We start from the raw sequence: 8,549 nt of genomic DNA, 5'->3' as shown, positions 1-8,549 counted from the left end.
TAGTAGGATTGGTGATTGGGCTGCCGGGGCGGTACCGTGTGTCGTGTGGGGCTGGGCGTAGGCTGCACACACACACACACACATACAGCGGAGCACATTGTTCACAGTGGAGTGTCTGATACGTCTAATACAATCCAGGAAAATCTCGAAATAAACGAAGTCTTCTGGAGAGTGACTCTGTCCGGGGAATCAGAGGTGAAGTGTATTTTTTTTTGTTATTAAACCATAAATCGTTTGATTGCAACGTAACATTGTAACGTGACCAAGTGGACCGACTCATAGTGGCAAATATTGTTTACCTGAAACATATTGCTATTCATTTACAGACACAGTTGACCAAAATGTATGGTAATAATAAGGTTGTTTTTATAATTGTATGGAGAATGTTTACATGTGCGAACAATCAGTTATCGATAGATCTATATGTTCCAGCGTTGTTCTGTGTTTTCTATAATTGCGTTTTATTCTGAATTGTGTTTTGAGAATTGAAATATAACACTCGTATGCTGTTTATTTAATTAGTTTCTATTTTATTAACCCTTTACAATGAAACCTGTTCAAGCATCTAAACATTGAATCAGGTCAGTTTACACTGGTCAGACTCTAGTAATCGATCAAACTGAACGTAGCTTGTCTTCCAGACAACTTCCAATAAAACATTTATTGGAAAGGTTTTCAAGTCTAACACTGAATGTAAACATGTTGTCTAATTATCTGATTTGTTAAGTTTTGGTGGCATCCATGTGACAGTTACGAGCCTCTCTGTAAACTCGGGTGACGCCCCATAGTACCCGACGAACAATTGCAAATTCTACTATGGCGAAGACTAGCTCATGAATATTAAGTAGTCAATCCCGAGTTTGCGTCTTAGCGTTCCAATGGCGAAGCACTGTTAGCGGAATGCTAATTAGATTCCGTTGACGTCGTTTAGTAGCCCACCAATGGCAAAGGCTCAATCATGAATATTAAGATGCGTCAGCATAGTAGGATTCGTAATTTCTGAACCATGAAGAGCAGTGCGGAAGTTTAATAGCCTGTTGTATGGTTTTATCGCAGAAAACAGCAAGTTTAGGTCACTTAAATGCACAATATGTAAGATTTCAAATTAAAACACCCCACAACCACTGGAACAATGTAATATATTTTGTTTACTTTTGTACTTGCATTATCCCAAATGTTTCCAAGAATGTTTAAATCCAGAGAAATAAGCAATTTTAACCAGGACACGGACCATGTCTGTGTGTCGCCTAACAATGACAGCATTCCGGTTTTATTTAGTAGAAACCATGAAAAGATGCTTTAATACTAGCCTATGTTTTATTAGATAGTTGAGTATTGTTTGAATACATCCATTGACAGAAAACGAATCATTGTTAAATAGTTTACCGCAGGGCCGTTTCTAGCCTTTCTGGCACCCTAGGCAAGATTCATAGGCACCCCCTCCTCTTTTTTTAAAACTATAACTTATTAAGCAAATATGCCTTCCTTAGTTCATGGCCATATTGTGCATGCATTAATCCAATAATGTAGGCAGGTTTCTTATCACTGAGATCACAAATGTTAGGGGGGTTCGGGGGGATGCTCCCCCGAGAACATTTTGATTTCTATGATCTACATATGTGTATTTTAAAATGTTCTGAAGGCCAAAAAATTAGATAACAATAGCTTGAAAACCATGGGCAACTCAATCATCTCACTAGTCCACTATTCAGGGCACTGATTAGGACATAAATCAATGGGCTGACTTCCTGATCAGTGCCCTGACTAGTGGACTAGTGAGATGATTGTATTGAAGAACACAGTGACACAAAGACTAAAAGACATAAGGGCCTAGTGACGACCATGGTTTTGACAGTACTTGATCAATTTACACTAAACAGCTATCTCTGATGTAATGTTTTTTTTATTGAAATTAACTGCTATAAATGCACCTGAAATAAATGAGCATGGCGTGTGGTCCGTCCAGTAATAAATATTCAGTGTAATGTTTTGCTCAACGTTATGATAGAGCGACCAGCTTAGTAGAGAACAAGTAACCAATAAGTAGACTAACATACCTGTATATTTCGCTTTCTTTTTTTATGTTTTTTTCTTTTCTTTTTTCTTTTTACGATACTGAGCCCCTGATGGCTTTGACCTTTTCATGATAATGAAACTAAAGCATGGATGACGACGTTCCCTGCCGCCCTCTACATGATCTCAGTACAGCAGCGCCACTATCACCATGGCGACTTAACTCCAATAATCACAACTAATCATAATGCCTCGAAAAAATCAAAAGTATGAAATATTAATAATAAAATATATATGAAATAACTAAAAAAATCTTGTTGGGGCAGGGGCTCACTGGCCCCAGCTGTTGGCACCCTAGGCGACCGCCTAGTTTCCCTATGCCTAGAAACGGCACTGGTTTACCGTGTTCTATAGATGCCCATGTTTTACCATGGCTAATACCGATTTAGTTTACTGCAGTGTGTAACAAGTGTTTCATCGTAGCTGCAGAGCGAGTAGTATTATTACAATAGTTTCAACACACTCAAATAATGTAACTAATATGATAAAACAGTGCTGTACATATGCATGAGTGAAAGAAGCAGAAGTGCTTGTCTGCTAGCCTAGACACACCCTAGCGGCAGCAAATCTAGTCTGCCGCGAGTATCGTCTAGCACCTCTCAATACCTTCTGAGCTGTAAAACCCAAACTCTGGTCAGGCCAATCACATTGTGTATAGAGTCGATGGGTGGGGCTTAACATAACGACGGCAGAGTTGAGCTTGCGTGCTACTAGTAAACAGAAACTGGCGATAAGCTTTTCTCTGAGAAAAGAACAAAGAACGGCACTGAAGTCATTCTTAAAAAAAGGGAAGATGTGTTCTGAGTTTTGCAGAGCGGATACGGCGAAAGTTTAATCTATCAACAAGCTCCGCTTCAACTTCGTTGCTCTGGTTGGTTGTAGCGCTATCCTATCGCGTGCAGAGGGAGTTTGAAAGACAACCGTTTATCCGCCCCTCGGATTGAGCTGTCAATGGTGAGTTTTCAGACCAAACATCTTGATGTGAGTCTGGCTTGTCAGGCTACTCGTCTGCGGCTACTCGTCATCAAGCTACACCTTTGTTTTGAATAAGCGACCTCTAGTGGTGAAAATTTACATATTGTGGCTTTAAGCAGACCTACAGTTGTTTGATATTTTATAGCACCTCTAGAATATTTTATAGTCTGCTGCACACAGTGGGATTCATAGATTTTTCCTTTTGGTTACAAAATGAAAGTAACATGATGTGTTTTTCTTAAGCCTCTAGACTGGTAATTGTTATTTGAGATGATGTGAGTAGCTTCTATCATATTATGCATCTCGATTTGATCAACTAAATCCTTATTTACAGGCTCTTATCACTGTGAGGGACACACTATTGACATATTAAGTGGCCTAATATGATTATACTTGTATGACTTCGGTTCTGCCTTCAGTCTATAAATCTGAACCAAAACCTTCTGAAAAACAGGTGTAGGCCTAGGTTGGTTGCCTGGTTACTATAACTATTGATAATATATTTCATAAATTTAAAGGCACAATATGTACGATTTATGGATTGAAATATCCAAAAAATCACTGGAACTTGTTCTTGCAGCCATGGAGCACGGTAAGCGGTGCTCTAAAGTGTGGATTTATTTCGCTTCTAAAAACCCTGGGTCGGCACAGTGCAACTAGTGTTGTCAAAAATATCGATACTGAACTAAAACGATACTCGGTGTCTACAGTAACGATACCAGCTGCACTCTCCTCTCCGACCGAGTTGACACGCACAGCATATTCTCATTCAGCCCGGTTAACCTCTGAACATGGCGAATGCGCGTTCTGCTGGACCTTTCCTCATGACAGTGTGTTAGTGTTAGTGTGTGATCGCTCTGAATTTTTACGCAGGATTGCACATAATTCTTAGCCTGACAAGCCAGACCCACATCACGATGTTTGGTCTGGAAACTCACCATAGACAGGGCTCAATCTGAGGGGCGGGATAAACGGTTGTCTTTCAAACTCCCTCTGCACGCGATAGGATAGCGGTACACCAACCGGAGCAACGACGGTGAAGGGGAGCTCGCTGACTGATTAAACATTCGCCGTATCCGGTCGGCTAAACTCTTTTACTGTCTATGGCTAAACTCCGAACACATCTTCCCTTTTTAAGAATGACTTCAGTGCCGCTCTTTGTTCTTTTCTCAGAGGAAAGCTTAACTCCAGTCTTCCGGAGGCGCAGGCAGAGCTGATTCGAAAGACCGCCGCCGTTCGCCAGTTTCTGTGTTTACTAGAAGACTGTTACTAGAAGCACGCAAACGCATCTCGGCCGTCGTCATTATGGCCCCGCCCGCCTACTCTATAGCCTACCTACACGATGTGACTGGGCCGTCCAGATTCTGAGGAATACAGCTCAGATAGGAATTGAGAGTTGCTAGACCACACTTGCGGGCAAATTAAATTTGCTGCCGCTAGGGTGCGTCTAGATTTCTAGGCTACATAATTCTACTAATTTCCGCAGATTTCACGCTCACATCTGAAACACACACATATACCATAATAAAGCCGTCTCTGACACACACGTGCAAACATTTGTTTATTTTTCAAACTTATTCAAAAATATTCTCAGTGCACATCTTAAAGAGTATTAACATAAACACAGTCGTAAACAGTTCAGGAAGAATGAGTAACAGGAACAGTGTCCAGAATCCATGCGTGCGTTACGTCTTAAAGGGACAGCAGTTATTTGTTATTCAAACTACAAATAGACAAACGATCACAAATAGTCTTAACTGATCAACTTGTGTAACTTTAAAGGTTTCATCTGTTGGCTATTACAATTTTTTACAAAAGTATCCAATGTTATTTTAAATTTAAGTACACTGTGGTTTTTGTATTCAGTTTCTTACCTGAATGTTAGACCTGCCTGAAAAATAAATAAAGCAGTCTATTTCATCATTCATCAATCTGTTTATTTGTTCTTATTTTATTACTGTTTATACTAGTCTTTTTAAATTCAATTTACCATTCGAGATCAAGCTTCCTTGTGCTGTGTGTAAGCTATTGCAACACCATTACCCCGTTGTAAAAAATACATTGAGTTAGTAAATATATGTTTTGATTGCCTAGACTTTCAATAGACAGACAAAAAAAAAATTCTATTAAAAATATCTATTTGACAGTATATGCATCGTTTTTGTCTGACAGCAATTGACAGCGATTCCGCTGAACAGTGCTCAAAGCGCCATGGTTTTTAAATTTCAGTACCGATTTGGTATCGTGGTCGGTTCTTTTGACAACACCAGTACAGATGACAACATAGACGACATCCCTGTACACATAGATCTGTAAACATGACTAAACGCGCTGTATTATGCGGCCAGGCCAGTAGATGGCAATATCACTTTGTAAAGAAAAACTATGCGCCTATTGACTAATACCAAGCGGCAACCTCCCGCGATTTCTCTTTAAGCCAATACGGAAGTAATGTAAACTGTAATTCCTTAACTGGCCACTAGAGGCAGGCTCCAGAAGGAAGCAGAACCTCATTGAGCCCCATGTTAAAATTCTCAACTTTAAAGCAGAAAAAAACATGTTTAGAGCCTGGTACAAATTGTGGTTTTGGCCTATAAGGCTAATTTTGATCTTCATGACAACTGTGAGGGGGGTGAATTTTTTTTATAACTCATTCGTTTACGTTATATAAAGCCTTAAAGTTCTGCATAATTAAGGGCGTGGTTACAAGTGGATTGTCATTTATCTGCCGTCAATAGTCATTGCGTCACCTCAGCTCCGCACACAACCCTCCTTTTTGCCCATTTTCTGTTATCCGGGAGTGACACGCGATGACTCGCTCACAAGATGGCAACGCCCAGCTCGCCCCTACTTTACGCTTCAGAACGGCTTATCGGAATCCTATGGGTGACGTCACTACGTCCATATTTTTTTACAGTCTATGACTAATACGCATAATACAAGTGCATGACGTCACTGTTTTCACAAATGTACGTTTTTGTAGTTTACACAGAAAATAACGTATTTGTTTCGAACACTTTTCGCTATGAATCCCGTTTTCACAAGTTTGTGTTTTCAGGCCCTCAAAATTATTTCATTCACATGTATTGTGTTTCCAGATATTTGCAAGCATTCATATATTATTATTTGTTTTCTTTTTTGTATATACTTTGCAGTAAAGTATCTCCAATGCATTCATCTGCAGCAAACAAACAATCCCTTGAAGTGTCTGCAGTGTAGGGCAGCAGATTTAGGCTAGACAGATGTAATGATCTGGCCAGTGATGGTTATTTTGGGGGATGATGTCAGTAGCTCACTCAGCCAGGATCTGTTATGGTTCCTCAGTATTCGATTCCTTCGATTCCATTTCCCATGTGAGATTCCTCTTACAATCTGAACCTGACTGGAAATCACTTAAGCCTACTTCTTTTGTAGGGTTGTTGCTCAGGGAAAATCGATACTTGAGATTCTATTGGGACCATTTACTTGAGCTCTAACATAATGTTTAGCAATATAAGATTTTAAATTACTGTAATTGTCATGACATAAAGGTTCACAATGATTAGGCAAATAATATTAATTCCAAAAGCTAGGTAATGTATTAGATATTGATGTCCATAAAATGCAGACCTTATAATGTCAGTAAGTTTACCCTGATCTTATAGGGTTTCAAAGTGAGCTGTTCATATTGCCCGCTCATGGTGACAGGATGTATGTATGCTGCTCTGATGCCTTGGCAGATCCTAGAGTCGACATTTATTTCTTGCTTTCAGATTTTCCTGTAGTTTTTTAGTGATAAATCCTGACACTTGCTGAAGAGAGCCATTGTGTTGCTTTCCTAAGCAATCACACTTATGATATTACAGGTTGTGTTCACACTTCATAGGCCATAGTTCATAATATGCTTATGCCTTTGGTCGTGTCTTTGAATCTTTATAAATCCAAGGTTTTGGGCTGGTCAGCTAGCCTAGCTGAAGACATGGCAGATTAAACTAGTTATGATCTCAAACCAAAAAAAAACAATGTGTTGTATATATGATTAACTAAAACAATTCAAAATAATTTTTGTTAAATGAAATAAACCAAAAACATTGTGCTGTGTTGAAAACCCTGTGATACCTTTTGTGTTCCCAGTCAAAAATTACCAGCCATTTAAAAAAAACTTGCTTTTCATGCTATATTATCACCAAATATTGGATTAAATCAGTTTTTAAGTGAAAAAAAGCATTGTGTTAAAAATGACCCTAACACAACATATGGGTTAAATAGACGGGTAAATAGATAATGGGTTAAGAGTTGAGAATATATATATATATATATATATATATATATATATATATATATATATATATATATATATATATATATATATATATATATATATATATATATATATATATATATATATATATATAATTTTTATTTTTTTTTATTTTTTTTTACAGAAAGCCAAAACCAAAATTAAAGTTTTCATTTAGGTGTAAATCAAAAAGTTTCTGTAATTCATTTTGGGGATTAGAACTTTTCAGCATTGATTTTCACAAGTAATAAACCAATTGTATAAAGCTCTTCAGCAACGAGCCTTGAACAAATTTGACATATTGCTAAACAAATTTACAGAATGCCAAAATGTCAAACTAAAATTTATCATGATGCAGTGCGTCCACACTGCTGGCATGTTTACTTGTTGTAGTTTTTCCCTCTTGTGTAAAATAGATGCTGGCACAGTCAAAATGCATCCTTGGAGAAGTTTTGGTTAATGATTTCAGCCCTCGAGCCAAAAAATAACTTTTGACTAGGGTTGGAAAGAAACCTCCTAAAAAGAGCCTAGAAACCCCCCAGAAAACTCTAGAAACTTGTGCATTGTGCAGAAAAAACGTTTTATCATTGTCCTGGAACCACATTAAAGATGCTATTTCATATCTGGGCACCCACTTTGTAAGTTTTGTCTCAGGTTTAAATAGTTTTAAAATTCTAGAGATGGTTTATTATTGGAAGATTACAGGATCCTTGGCTCTACTATTGAAGAAAGCCAAATATGGCGATAACTAATCAAATTACAGCCTAGACGTCCTCGAATTTCATTCAGAGTTGTGCGACAGTCAATCCTTGTTTGCGGATACCATAGAAATGAAGGAGAAGTGCCGTAAACATACCTGTTGCGCAATTATCCGTGACTTCTTTGATAAAACTGCGCTTTTTCCCCCCGGTGTAAAACTCTAAAAATAGGTAAATCCAAAAGTAATGTTTAAGAGCAAACATGTTAAAGATTAGTGGAGATGCTACTGAATCATTAAATAAGCTATTTCCTGTAGCAAAGCCTCTCCTCCATTGACATCCTTAAAAAATCGGCCTCTTGACTCCTTCCCTGCGTACCACAGCTTTAGCTAGCATTACACTTTTTCCGGCTAAAGTTGCAGGCTTACCTTCAAGTGGTTTTGTTTATTCCCAAGCAGTACAGGGCTATGGGGGCTCATTAGGACCCATTTGAAGCTCCATGGCACTTTGGCACTAATTATGAA

At 38.3% G+C, this 8,549-nt stretch overlaps 1 protein-coding gene across 1 annotated transcript in view; it reads left to right on the top strand.

The window, feature by feature from the left end:
* Nucleotides 1-46: 46 nt before the first annotated feature.
* Nucleotides 47-8,549, top strand: part of hrasa (HRas proto-oncogene, GTPase a) — a 47,414-nt gene continuing 38,911 nt past the window's right edge. The window contains exon 1 of the mRNA XM_067436290.1: nt 47-195. The gene's annotated coding sequence lies outside the window, so the exon portion shown is untranslated. The remainder of the gene's footprint in view (nt 196-8,549) is intronic.

The sequence above is a fragment of the Pseudorasbora parva genome, chromosome 25 (genome assembly GCF_024679245.1).
Source record: "Pseudorasbora parva isolate DD20220531a chromosome 25, ASM2467924v1, whole genome shotgun sequence".
NCBI lineage: Eukaryota > Metazoa > Chordata > Actinopteri > Cypriniformes > Gobionidae > Pseudorasbora > Pseudorasbora parva.
This window is presented reverse-complemented; position numbering and strand designations above follow the sequence as displayed.